Source organism: Leucopleurus acutus (assembly GCF_964270905.1).
Source record: "Leucopleurus acutus genome assembly, chromosome: 1".
Classification (NCBI taxonomy): domain Eukaryota; kingdom Metazoa; phylum Chordata; class Mammalia; order Artiodactyla; family Delphinidae; genus Leucopleurus; species Leucopleurus acutus.
The window spans coordinates 23,081,784-23,094,076 of NC_139142.1; the positions used below are offsets into that span (position 1 = coordinate 23,081,784).

At 39.9% G+C, this 12,293-nt stretch overlaps 1 protein-coding gene across 20 annotated transcripts in view; it reads right to left on the reverse strand.

Moving 5' to 3' along the window:
• The window catches only part of NRXN3 (neurexin 3), a gene marked incomplete at both ends in the record, with an annotated part of 1,633,255 nt that overhangs the window by 316,884 nt on the left and 1,304,078 nt on the right, over positions 1 to 12,293 (reverse strand). The window lies entirely within an intron of this gene.

A 12,293-nucleotide genomic window follows, 5' to 3' on the forward strand; every position in this document is an offset into this window, starting at 1 on the left:
AGCCACGCAAAGTTCTGAGCTCTGTGTCATTCAAAGAGGTCAAACAGAGATAAGAGCGGCTAGGTTTGAATATTCATTTATTTGTTCTACAGGTACAGTGTCTGGTATAGACGAGACACTGTATCTGTAAAACAAATAAAGTGTTGGGCTTTTCAGACATAAAACCCCTTTTAATTTATTGATTTGACATGATTACCAATCTTAGAGTCCTTGCACCTCAGGTCTCTTATAACAAAGCAGCCAAAGGTAATTTTTTTTTTTTTAATACAAAAGCACCATGTTCTGTACTAGATCATGTCCCAGCCCTGTTCACAAATTGAGTAGCTGACCCAGGTATGCCAATCAACATTCATGCCAATGGCTTGAAAGGTGACTTGAATAAGTCACTGGACTTCTCTAAGCTTCAAAGCTTTCATCTATAGTACGATGCAAATCATCTCTAAGACACCCCATGCTTCTCTTAGAATGATCTCTAAGCTCTCTTCCAGCAACAACACGGCATGTTGTAAGATACTTAACAATTTTCTCAGTAGAAGAGAGAAAAGGATGAGAAGAACCTGAGTCCCCAGTCCCAGACTTTTAGATTAGATTAAAAAAATGTATTCAAGGTAAGGAGGACACTTGCAAATTAAGTACATGTATTAGATCTTAGTTGCCACAAGTTGTTATCAATTACTATTAATTACTATGAAGCATTAAGTAAGCTGAGAATTTTTACTAGAGTTGTCTCCCGAGTTCTGGCTAATTAGAACAGACTCTATCCACTCTTTTGCCACTTTCAACATGTGGTCATTATTATTCATAGAACTGGACACCTTATTTAAATATTAGTAATCGTAATTATTATTGGTGTGCAACAAATGATTGGGTGGGGGTGAGGAAGTTTGCAGGGTTTGAACCTTTCTAAAGATGATTAATATGCCAAGTTTTTTTGGATGGAACACTTGATGTGTTGGGAGGATTTTTATTGTTTCTTCAGATGCCAAAACGCTCTTATATGAACATGGAATCACCGGTCACAGAGGTGGTGACACAGTAGATTATTTCAGTGCATAACAGCATAACTTCCACTATCAAACAGGAGATCTGAGCTGAACTAGGTGAACTCTTAAAACTCAAAATCACACTTCTAAATAACTGTAGGTAGTCAGAGCTGTTTCCTTTGGAAGTGACTTTTGGCATTAGGATGGAGAATGACAATTTGCACCGAATGAAACAAAACCCTCAAGCTGGGAATTTCACCATCAGTCTGTTAAGAGGAGGCAGCACAGCATCCTCTTTCAGAGGTTGGAGTTGGACTCCTTGCTCTTAATATGAGCTCTGCCACTGCCTAGGGAGTGCTATGCAACCATGAGCAAAAGCTTCGTAAGTTCTGTTTCTCAGTTTCTTTATCTGTAAAACAGGGATTGAGAACAACATCTTGCTCATTAGGGTTCTATGAGAAATAAATAAGCTAATATATGTAAAACATATAGAGTCAGGAATGGCATAAACACGTGATAAATATAAGGGGTTATCATAATCTAGTTTCTTGTGATGAACAAAGATTGGGCTAACCTAACAGAGACACCCCATGCTTCCGTGGGTTTCAGTTGCAGGTTTTCTTTTTTCATGATAAAAATTCAGGAGTAGAATTGAAGGTTCCTAATTAGGAAAATTTTGATGGTTGCCAGGAAACTCTCCCCCTACGAATAGATACAGTCCCCAAAAGAGGACATATGGAGGTATACAGAAGCAATTCAAATGTATGTTTATTTATTAATTCAACCAATATTTATTTGTAAAGCATGCCAATTGTTACAGCAATTCCTTCTCAAATTTTTTTGAAAATAACACGCTTGGGAGAGGACTTAGGTGAGAGTGGAGAAATGGGTCTAAGGAAAGAAGACCTGGAGTATAGGGGTAGTCATATGGGTACACCTGGATACCCAGACCCATGGTGCTTCTCTACCTTTTTCACATCATGTCACATACAGAAAACGGTAATATTCACACAGCACCCTGGAGTAAGCAAGCAAGGTTGCTCATGCTGGTGATGCTTGGTCTAGATGACCTGGCCTGCTAGCTCAGCAAGCCACTGCAGGCTGAGGGGACTGACATCTCAGCACACTGTGCTGCGTGCTGATGGGTACTGGCTGGGAAGTCTGGTTTTAGAGGCTTTCAAGAAGGTTCAGGCCACAAGAAACAGAAGAACTTCAATAATTTTCATTTTCCTCTGAGACTAGCACAGCTATTTTATAACTTACAGTTTCTAAATATTTTAATTAATGGTCTAGTTACATGATCAAATTTCAATATCAAAAAAAAAATTCTAACTTGTTGCAAGAGTCAGGATAGGCTATCTATGGTGCAGGAACAAATCAAACATCTGCAGCTTAACACTTACGTACACTCATAAACACACATGCACACGCATGTTTATTTCTTGCACATGTAAATGCTAACGTGGGTTGGTGACCTGCCTCTACCTTAATGCAAGGCTCTTTAGGACACTAGGTCACTAAAGCTCAACCAAGAGGTGGCAGGGAAAGAGAGGGATAGAGGAAGGAGGGAGATGACTCTAAATTACAGCTTAGAAGTGACACACTTCATTCCTGATCATACTCCATTTGCTTCAAGTCTTACATCAGAGGAGGCCAGGGAATGTAGAGCGACACAGGGATAAACTGATGAGCACAATTTCCGCCCCACTTGATCAAGGTACTCTCAAGTTTTAGATCACATATTACTTGTCTGGTAACTTAGTAACTTTTTCTTTTTTTAAGATTTATTTATTTATTTTTGGCTGCATCGGGTCTTAGTTATGGCACGCGGGATCATCGTTGCAGCCCGCGAGCTCTTTGTTGCGGTGTGCGGGCTTCTCTCTAGTTGTGGCATGCAGGTTTTTCTCTCTCTAGTTGTGGCGTGCAGGCTCCAGAGCACATGGGCTCTGTAGTTTGTGACATGTGGGCTCTAGTTGAGGCGCGCGACCTCAGTGGTTGTGGTGCACAGGCTTAGTTGCCCTGCGGCATGTGGGATCTTAGTTCCCTGACCAGGGATCGAACCCGCATCCCCTGCATTGTAAGGTGGATTCTTTACCACTGGACCACCAGGGAAGTCCCTACCTTAGTAACTTCTGTTGCTTTCCTCTCAGCAGATCATATCTCAAGCCAACAGAGACTCAACAGGGGCCCACTAAGTACAAAATGTTATAGGATATGAATATATCTAGTAACTCACGCTCAAAAATGGTATTAAGACTGGATCATGATCTAAACCCATCTCACAGCTAATGTGAAACATCTTTGGTGGTTTTACTGATCACATTAAAGATCACACCTTAGATATACTCAGCCCTATCATTTTCTTAATTCTGCACTCATACTACTTTTTCTCTGACATTATTGGTGTTTGTTAAACCTCAGTGTAGCACTTCCTGCAAAATGTCATCAATATTTGGTTTTTCCCATAAGCAAACTTTATAAAATTAGCATACTCTAAAAAATCTCACGCTACTACTCCTTCTCACTCTTTCCCTACCTGGGTGTTGTGACATGTATTGTTGTTTTGTTATTAACGTGTATATATCTCAATGTCCTATCTTTCCTTCCTTATACTGGCAAATTAATTTTGCAAGGTGCATTTGGTGATAGATGGTTGAATGCTTTAACTGAAGCTCAAATCCAAAACAACTAACTTTGTGTCCTACGTTGAACAAAATGCTCCTCTGAGTCAAGTATCTGGATTTAGAGATCACGTAGGGCACTTGCACCCTTGGTTTCTATAAAACTCAGAAATTAGGCTAAGAGCATAAAATTAGCTGAACAGATGCAATGGGACTTTACCACTTCAAAGAGGATGGGGAAGGAGGCTGAGTACAGCTAATTAAGCCATGCAGTAGATGGGACTGGAGGGTTGAATTCTTATCTGTCTATGCTCTCAATTGCAAATGTTAGGACAGTACAACATTTCTACTGCGAGATAAGAGGAAATGAGGCCCAGAGATAGAAACTTTAATGAAGATACTTCTTCATGTTTGTGAGATAAACGGACCAAATGTATGGGCCACTCATTTTAGAGGGCCAGTTTTGGTTTATGTAGTTTGTATATTTCCCATCAATTCCAAGAAAATAGGAGCACAACAGATGGTTTGATAATAGTGCTACCTCTATAAGTCCCATTTTCCCTTCCTTAGAACAAAATGATTTTGTTCAAGGTAGAAGACTGCTGACTCTATACAAGAAGATGTGGCAATTCTATTTTCCCTTCTTGGTTTCATATTAGTTCTGCTTGCTTTACTTCTTTTCTTTAATCACAGCCAAAATTTTGACAGTTCATTCAAAAAAAAAGAAGGAAGGAAGGAAGGAAGGAAGGAAGGAAGGAAGGAAGGAAGGAAGGAAGGAAGGGAGGAAGACACTTCTTTTCTTCAAATCCAAATATGGATGACAGAGAAAAAAAGCAGAAAGAGGAAGCTGCATTTCCATATGGAGAAGGTATAGAAAGAACATATCCTTCCCAGTCTTTGTCCAGCAGCCATCTGAAGGGAATGATGAAGCATCCTTTCCCAGATTCCTGTGTGTTTATTCTTGTACGTGCACTTACCCACAAGTACACACACACACACACACCAGCATATATAATTAATTTTTTAAACTGCAATTTAAATAGCTCATCTAATCTTTCATACAAAACTGTTTTCTTTTGTTTTGATCTAAATCCTCGTTTTTAATTTGACTATGTGAACGCTGCTGCTTCTCCCACACCAGCCTCCTGGACTAAAGTTCTCTGGGCAAAAGATTACAGGGGGGACCCTGGGCAAATATTTGTGGGTTTTGGGATGTGCAACTATTTCTGTTTACAGTTAGAGATGCTAATGAAACTAACTGAAGGACTTTCGAAACATGCTACTTTTAAGGTATATTCAAGGTATTTTAAGGTGTTTCCTTCCCCTGCCCCCATCCTAAACTTAATGAAACACACTATGAAAATACAATTTCAAAGCAGAATGAAATGCTATGAATTGAATATAGGTAATTTGAAACTAAACAAGTAATTACTTGAAGTTCTGTTTGTTCAAACCATGAGAATCAGCATAGGTTGGCAATTTTCAACTTTGCTTAGTGTGATTCTGTAAACTGGCAAATTAGCTTCATTTTTATTTGATTTGACTAAAGAATCAGAGGGATGAAATCTCTCTCTTTCACACACACACACACACACACACACACACACACGCCCACACACACACACAATTCTTGTCAAAATTCTCTCTTTAGGCCTCATTCTGCTGTATGCACTTTCCCATAAATACTTAGCAATTAACATTTCAGAGGGAGAATCTTAGTTTTCTAGTGAAGTCTAATTGAATTTATATTTTTAGAGTTTTCTTTAAATTTTCACGTTTATTTTTACTTGGGAAATTGGAAAATTTAAAACGGGTGTTTTAATACTCGATCAGCTATTATACATCAACTCCACAACTACTAAGTCCGCCATATTTTCTCCTTTCTCACTTATGGGGGATAATCCTCTGATGTAGGTGCTGTGCTGGCCACTTAACACATACCCCCATTCCCAACTTTCTGAAGAGAAAACTGAGGCTCACATACATTAAACAACTTGTTCAGGATGTGGTAGTTAATGAGAAGTGAAGCTGGAACTTAAACCAAGGTCCGGTAACACCAAACAACACTTTTTTCACTATACCTCACTCATTGATGAAACAGCTTATTATATCCCATGTTAAGCTGAAGAAGAAGGAAAGAGTCTTCCATCTTTTCTACCACACAAAGGCACATCATGTTTAAGAAAGTCTATCTATAATACAGATTGGTCTTCTTGTTTGCTACATCATTTTTCTAGACTTACTAAAACTTTTAAGCACTACATAATCACTGCACAAATGTTAGGAGACACTAAGGAATCAAAATCACCTGTAATCCTACCAATCACTGTTTACATTGGAACATATACATCCTTCCAGTATTTTTTTCAGTGCAGATATACACTGAGAGATGTTACTAAATAGGATCTTTTATGTCTTGCTTTACTTTTTTAAAAAAATTCATTAATTAATTTATTTATTTTTGGCTGCGTTGGGTGTTTGTTGCTGTGCGCAGGCTTTCTCTAGTTGTGGAGAGCAGGGGCTGCTCTTCATTGCGGTGCATAGGCTTCTCATTGTGGTGGCTTCTCTTGTTGCGGAGCACCGGCTCTAGGCGCGCGGAGTTCAGTAGTTGTGGCTCGCGGGCTCTAGAGCACAGGCTCAGTAGTTGTGGCACACGGGCTTAGTTGTTCCACAGCACGTGGGATCTTCCCGGACCAGGGCTCGAACCTGTGTCCCCTGCATTGGCAAGCAGATTCTTAACCACTGTGCCACCAGGGAAGTCCCTTGCTTTACTTTTTTTTTTTTTTTTAATAAATTTATTTATTGGCTGTGTTGGGTCTTCCTTGCTGGGCGTGGGCTCTCCCTAGCTGCGGCGAGAGGGGACCACTCCTCGCTGCAGTGCACGGGCCTCTCACCACGGTGGCCTCTTGCTGCGCAGCACAGGCTCCAGACACAAGGGCTTCAGTAGTTGTGGCATGCAGGCTCAGTAGTTGTGGCTCATGGACTCTAGAGCACAGGCTCAGTACTTGTGGCTCATGGGCTCAGCCGCTCCGTGGCACGTGGCATCCTCCCAGATCAGGGCTCGAACCCATGTCCCCTGCATCGGCAGGTGGATTCCCAACTACTGAGCCACCAGGGAAGCCCCCCTTGCTTTACTTTTTGTTCCATATTTTATGAACATCTGTCAATGTAATTAAATGTTAGCCTACAACATTATTAAATATTTTTTCTAAAATATTATATTGATGTGCACGATGTGTATTTATCATACCAGAAAGTTTAATCTCACCACTCTATATCTCTCATACAAGGAGATGATGAGAATAACCGCCATTATCAAGTCAGCCATGAGAGATACCTGTGCTCATCAATTCTTTTCAAATTAAGAATGTTCATGAGAAACTATAACAAGCATCCCTCTAACTAAATCTTTGTTTATTTGCATGATTATTTCTTTTGGATAAATACCCCAAAGTAGAATTATTTGGTTAAATTCACAAATAGTTTAAAAACTTTTGATACGTTTTTCCAAATTTCCTATCAGGGAAACTGTAACAATTTCTAACCCTAGCAGCAACATATGGAAATACGGATTGTTGCCAATGATGCGTTTTATCTTTTACTATTACTACAACTACCATCATTATTACTACTACTGCTACTAGCATTTTTGATTCTTTTAATATGATAGGCTAAAAAAAAAAAACCTGAAATCCTTTAACCTGCCTTTACAACGGTATCATTTACTTTTCCTACATGTTTGTTCACAACAGCTTAATATCTTTGAGCCTTCCTACCCCCAGTGTTTTTCCCACGTCATTCCTTCCGCTAGAAAGACCACTTTCCAAGGTCACAATCTCTTCATCTTTATGAAATCTTGAAAGCCTTCTCTAACCACCATCCTCAACCAGAAGCAGTTTCCTCCCTCAAAGCCTGAAGTAGTTATTCTTATTGTTTTTTTTGTTTTTTTGTTTGTTTGTTTGTTTTGCGGTACGCGGGCCTCTCACTGTTGTGGCCCCTCCCGTTGCGGAGCACAGGCTCCGGAGGCGCAGGCTCAGCGGCCACGGCTCACGGGCCCAGCCGCTCCGCGGCATGTGGGATCTTCCCGGACCGGGGCACGAACCCGTGTCCCCTGCATCGGCAGGCGGGCTCTCAACCACTGCGCTACCAGGGAAGCCCCTTATTCTTATTCTTATTACTACTTGTTAAATAATTAACTGTGTACTTCCCTGTGGCATTTCTATTATTTATTCTGCTGTTTTAAACTGTTGATTGATTTTGAATTAACCTTCCCACATGTAGGCTTTTCTTCTGTATTTTGTGCCCCACATACCTAGCAGATAGAGTGTTTGCGTTTAGAATTCAATAAGTATCTATCATGTTTGTTTCTTTCCCAGCATTCCTTGCTGTACACTGTTCCATACATTTATTTCCTTATTTATTATCTCTCTTCCTCATTAGAGTCTAAACTCTAGGACAGCTGGATCTATGTCCATGCACATTAAGTGCCTAGTGTCGGTTGAACTGGAGGAATAAGTAAATTCACCATTGAAATGATATTCCCTTCAACATTTCTAACGAATACATGACCAGGAGCAAACTTCTTAGGGCTAGATAAGAACAGTTCCAGTAGGACAAAAAGTGTACGATTTGATGAATTCAGTTTTTTTTCATTGTGAACTGGATTAATAGACCTTATGGACCAACAGGCCTAATAATGTTTTTTGTTTTTTCTTTTTTTTCCCAGTAAAGACCCTTTTTTAAATTAGTTAATTAATTAATTAATTAATTTATTTATTTATTGTATGGAGCAAAAGTAACTTCCAACTTCAAATTTATTTATTTATTTATAATAATTTATTTATTTATTTATTTATTGTATGGAGCAAAAGTAACTTCCAACTTCAGAGCTGTGACTCAAGCTTAGGTAAGAGAAACTTCTGCAAGCTGTTTCCTTTGCTATTTCCTCTTGCTCACAGTATCCGGACCTTCTGCTCCTTTCTCATCCGTTCATAATATGTTTAATCGAACTCCTTTTCCAATTTTGCATCATCCAGAATTTCCTTTTGAGCAACCTGCTCAACAGAAAGGTAGAAATCTCCTAGTAAGCCTGCCCAAGATGATAACAATACCCCATGTTCAGTCTGTCAACCCAGTACATTTTCCCATCACTGTGCTGACTTAAAACACTTATAATAAGCATAAGAGAGAGATTTAAGGCAATAAAATGTAATGTTTCTGATGGGAATCTAGCAGTCCACACTGCTCCTTCTCCCCACTTTACAAATCAAGGCACAATGCTTAAAGAAAAAAGAGCATCACGCACTGTAACGAGAACACTTAAAAGCTGACCTGGAAGAGCCCTGTAGTGATATGGAAAGGGTATATTTTCGTCTGAGTTGATGGATTCATTTCTGGGACATAGTTGTGGCTGCATTGATTTTATGGCTGCCAACATTAACAGGGTTTGCAGCTAAGTTAAAAGATCTCCCGGAAACCCTCAAGGTGATATCCAGAAGGCCTGTTTACGGTAGAATTTATTTGACAATATTCTCATCAGAATTAATTTTTGTTGGTTATCATCATAAATGTGATCTTTGATTCCTCTCTCATCAATTAACATATTCATTGTCCAGAACTGTTTTAGGTAGTGGGGAATACATGATGAAAGTGTAAAATGGAGCTTTTATGCCTCAAGGTGTTTGCCTCCTACCTAGAGGGGCAAACTCACAAAGTTTTCTGCTCTGACGTCTGGTTATTAGCTTACGACGTGTTTATTTGCAGGAGGCAAAGGCTGTGTGGTTTTGGAGGAAAGGACTTACTCTTTACTGCTTGTCTTAGACATTTAGAAGAAAAGACAACTAAGATGAGGTTGACCTCCTGCCCTCCACTTACTTCTTCCATTGCAAACACAAAGTGTGTCCGCTGACAAGATCCACAGGAAATATCATGCTCTGTATTCCTTCTTAGATCTTGGCCTTTGTTTGCTGAGGGCCTTAGGCAACACAGGCAAGACCTGAGCTCTCATCTGCAAGATAGTTTTGTCAAGGACATTCTCATTACCAATCACTTAGATATGCAGCTAAGCGGTGCGGGCATCTATCCAGTCCCAGTATCAGCAATGCCAGAAAAAAAGAGAAGCTCCCATAGCAACCAGCCCCCTTGAAACTTGATGAAACACAGATGTGACTGCAGCACTTGAGTTCAAAGAATAGCACCATATGGTGGAAGATTCCTCCACTTCACAAAAAGATGAAAGAAAGGGATAGTGAGATTCTGGGAAATGACATAGTAATCTAGCTATTAACCTGGTTTGGGTCTAAAATAGATTCCTGTAATTTGCAAACTCACCCAGCCCCTCTTAGTGCCTAAATCCCAACTCTGCCTCTCCACTTCATTACCTAAATCAGGTTAAAGTAATTTACCAAATGCTAGGGCTTTGAATTTTGATGGTTCTATAATCTCTCTCTCTCTCTTTTAAATTTTGGAAACAATAAGGAAATTCCTGAAATGTCAACTGATAGCAGGGCTGGGCGTGTGTAGCATCAGCTGTCAATCCCAAAAGTTGTAAGCAGTGAGTGCCATTCTTCCTTTAATAGAAGCGGAAGGGAGGTATTTTACTTATACAGTAATTGGAACAGATTTTTTTTTCTTCCATCACGATATTTTCAGGGAATTGGCTCGTTAGACAGCATGGTGGACACAATCAATTAACATCTTCCAAAACAAAGCCTCCCTTATCTATTTTGCATGCAGACATGGCAAGAGTCAAGCGGAGAGCCTTTTAAAGCTTTGCTCCTTTAGGTAACAGCTCTCAACACGAGAATGAAGAAATTCTTGACTACTAGTCTGCAATATATTTTATTTTGTACTCACTGAGAATAGCTGTATTGAGGGGATTAAGACCACGTGGCTACCTGAAAATTGCATTAAGAAGATGGAAGAGATCCGCAAAAAACACTGTTTAATTGCATAGTTTGACAAATGTGGGTCCAGCAAGTCCTTACAGTGAACATGGTTTTGTTTTCTATCTCCAGTCTTCAATGGAAATCCCACAATCCAGTTTCCTTTAGAAAGTGGCCAATAATGCTATTCAGATAGAAAGGAAAGAAAACAACCTGGCAAGGAAGAAAGCAAGCAAGCAAGCACTGGAAATAGACTTGGTTGTCTGATAGTCACTGTTTCTATGATACAATATAAATTTGCCTATAAAGACAACATATTTAGCATATAGTTGACTGAAGATAGAATGGCAACAAGTGCATTTGACATGGTAATTTTAAAATAACGTTTGATAAAAAATGTGCTCTAGCTAAAACTAGCAAACTCTAGCAGCTTTAGCGTGAGTGAAGTATTGCAGGTCTCCAAGAAGTAGTCTGGAAACTAGTGAGATAGCAGAAAGCTCCCCATGGAGCACCTGGAGAAGAACATGTTTTAGAACTATAGTGAATATTGGCTAGATTTATGAAGGTTTCCATGACATTTCTGGAGGAAAGAGAGTTCACAGATTACGGAGGTACAGAAATATATAGCCAAGAATTGTAATGCCTTTTTCTCTTCTTCAGAAGAACGACTATCCTTTTATCTCTAAAAAGGATGACTGAGACATCCTTAATTCTTGCTATTTCATGCTATAGAAAGGCAGTTAGAAACATAGCCCTAGCATGAGAGAAATTCCATCATTATCGTATAAACTACTTACTTTCATATACAAAAGTTACCAGGCTGCTAGTGAGGCTGGCAGGAGCAATGAGGAAAGCCACAAATATGACTCATTTGTGAATGATGGAATTTCTGGGTCTGCGCTATGAGAACACAAATTAAGACTCACAGCCTGCCTGAAAAGGAAGCTCATGGACACCTCTTCATCCTTCCTTTAAAATGAGCAATTCTGGGCTTCCCTGGTGATGCAGTGGTTGAGAGTCCGCCTGCCGATGCAGGACACACGGGTTCGCGCCCTGGTCCGGGAAGATCCCACATATCGCAGAGCGGCTGGGCCCGTGAGCCATGGCCGCTGAGCCTGCCTGCGTGTCCGGAGCCTGTGCTCCGCAACGGGAGTGGCCACAACAGTGAGAGGCCCTCGTACCGCAAAAAAAAAAAAAAAAAAAAAAAGAGCAATTCTAACCATGTTTCTCTCCTCATTCACAGCTATCACTGGCTTTACTTTGTCCTCCTGGAAGAAGTCCAGATGCCCTGGTATAGCAAGTCCTTTACGATCTATCTCCTCCTAACTCTCCATTGTCAACTTCTTTTCCTCTACACTATAGTTATACTGAACAACTGCCTATTCCATACACACTCCATACTCTTTTACACCTGCAATGCTTCTGCCTAGAACCATTTCCTCTGTCTATATTTTCCTAACAACCATCTACAAAAGGTTGAACATAAACAATGCCTCTTCAAGAAAAGCTACTCTGACTCACCAGGACTATATTAGTCAGTTTTCAGAAAGATCCTCACAAGAAAAAGAAAGTATAAGTCAACATTTTATCCCCAGCCAAATTATACTCAAGTATAAAGTCTATGGACAAACAGTATTTAACATGTAAGAACACTGGGGATCTTGAGGAAACCACTAGGAACAATTTGAGTCAACCAAGACATGACTGGAGAAACTGACAAAGAGACTGGAGGGGAGCACAGACTACAGTCCCTGAAGAAGGACTGTATCTAATCTAATGGAGATATGTGATGAACCAGAATGAAA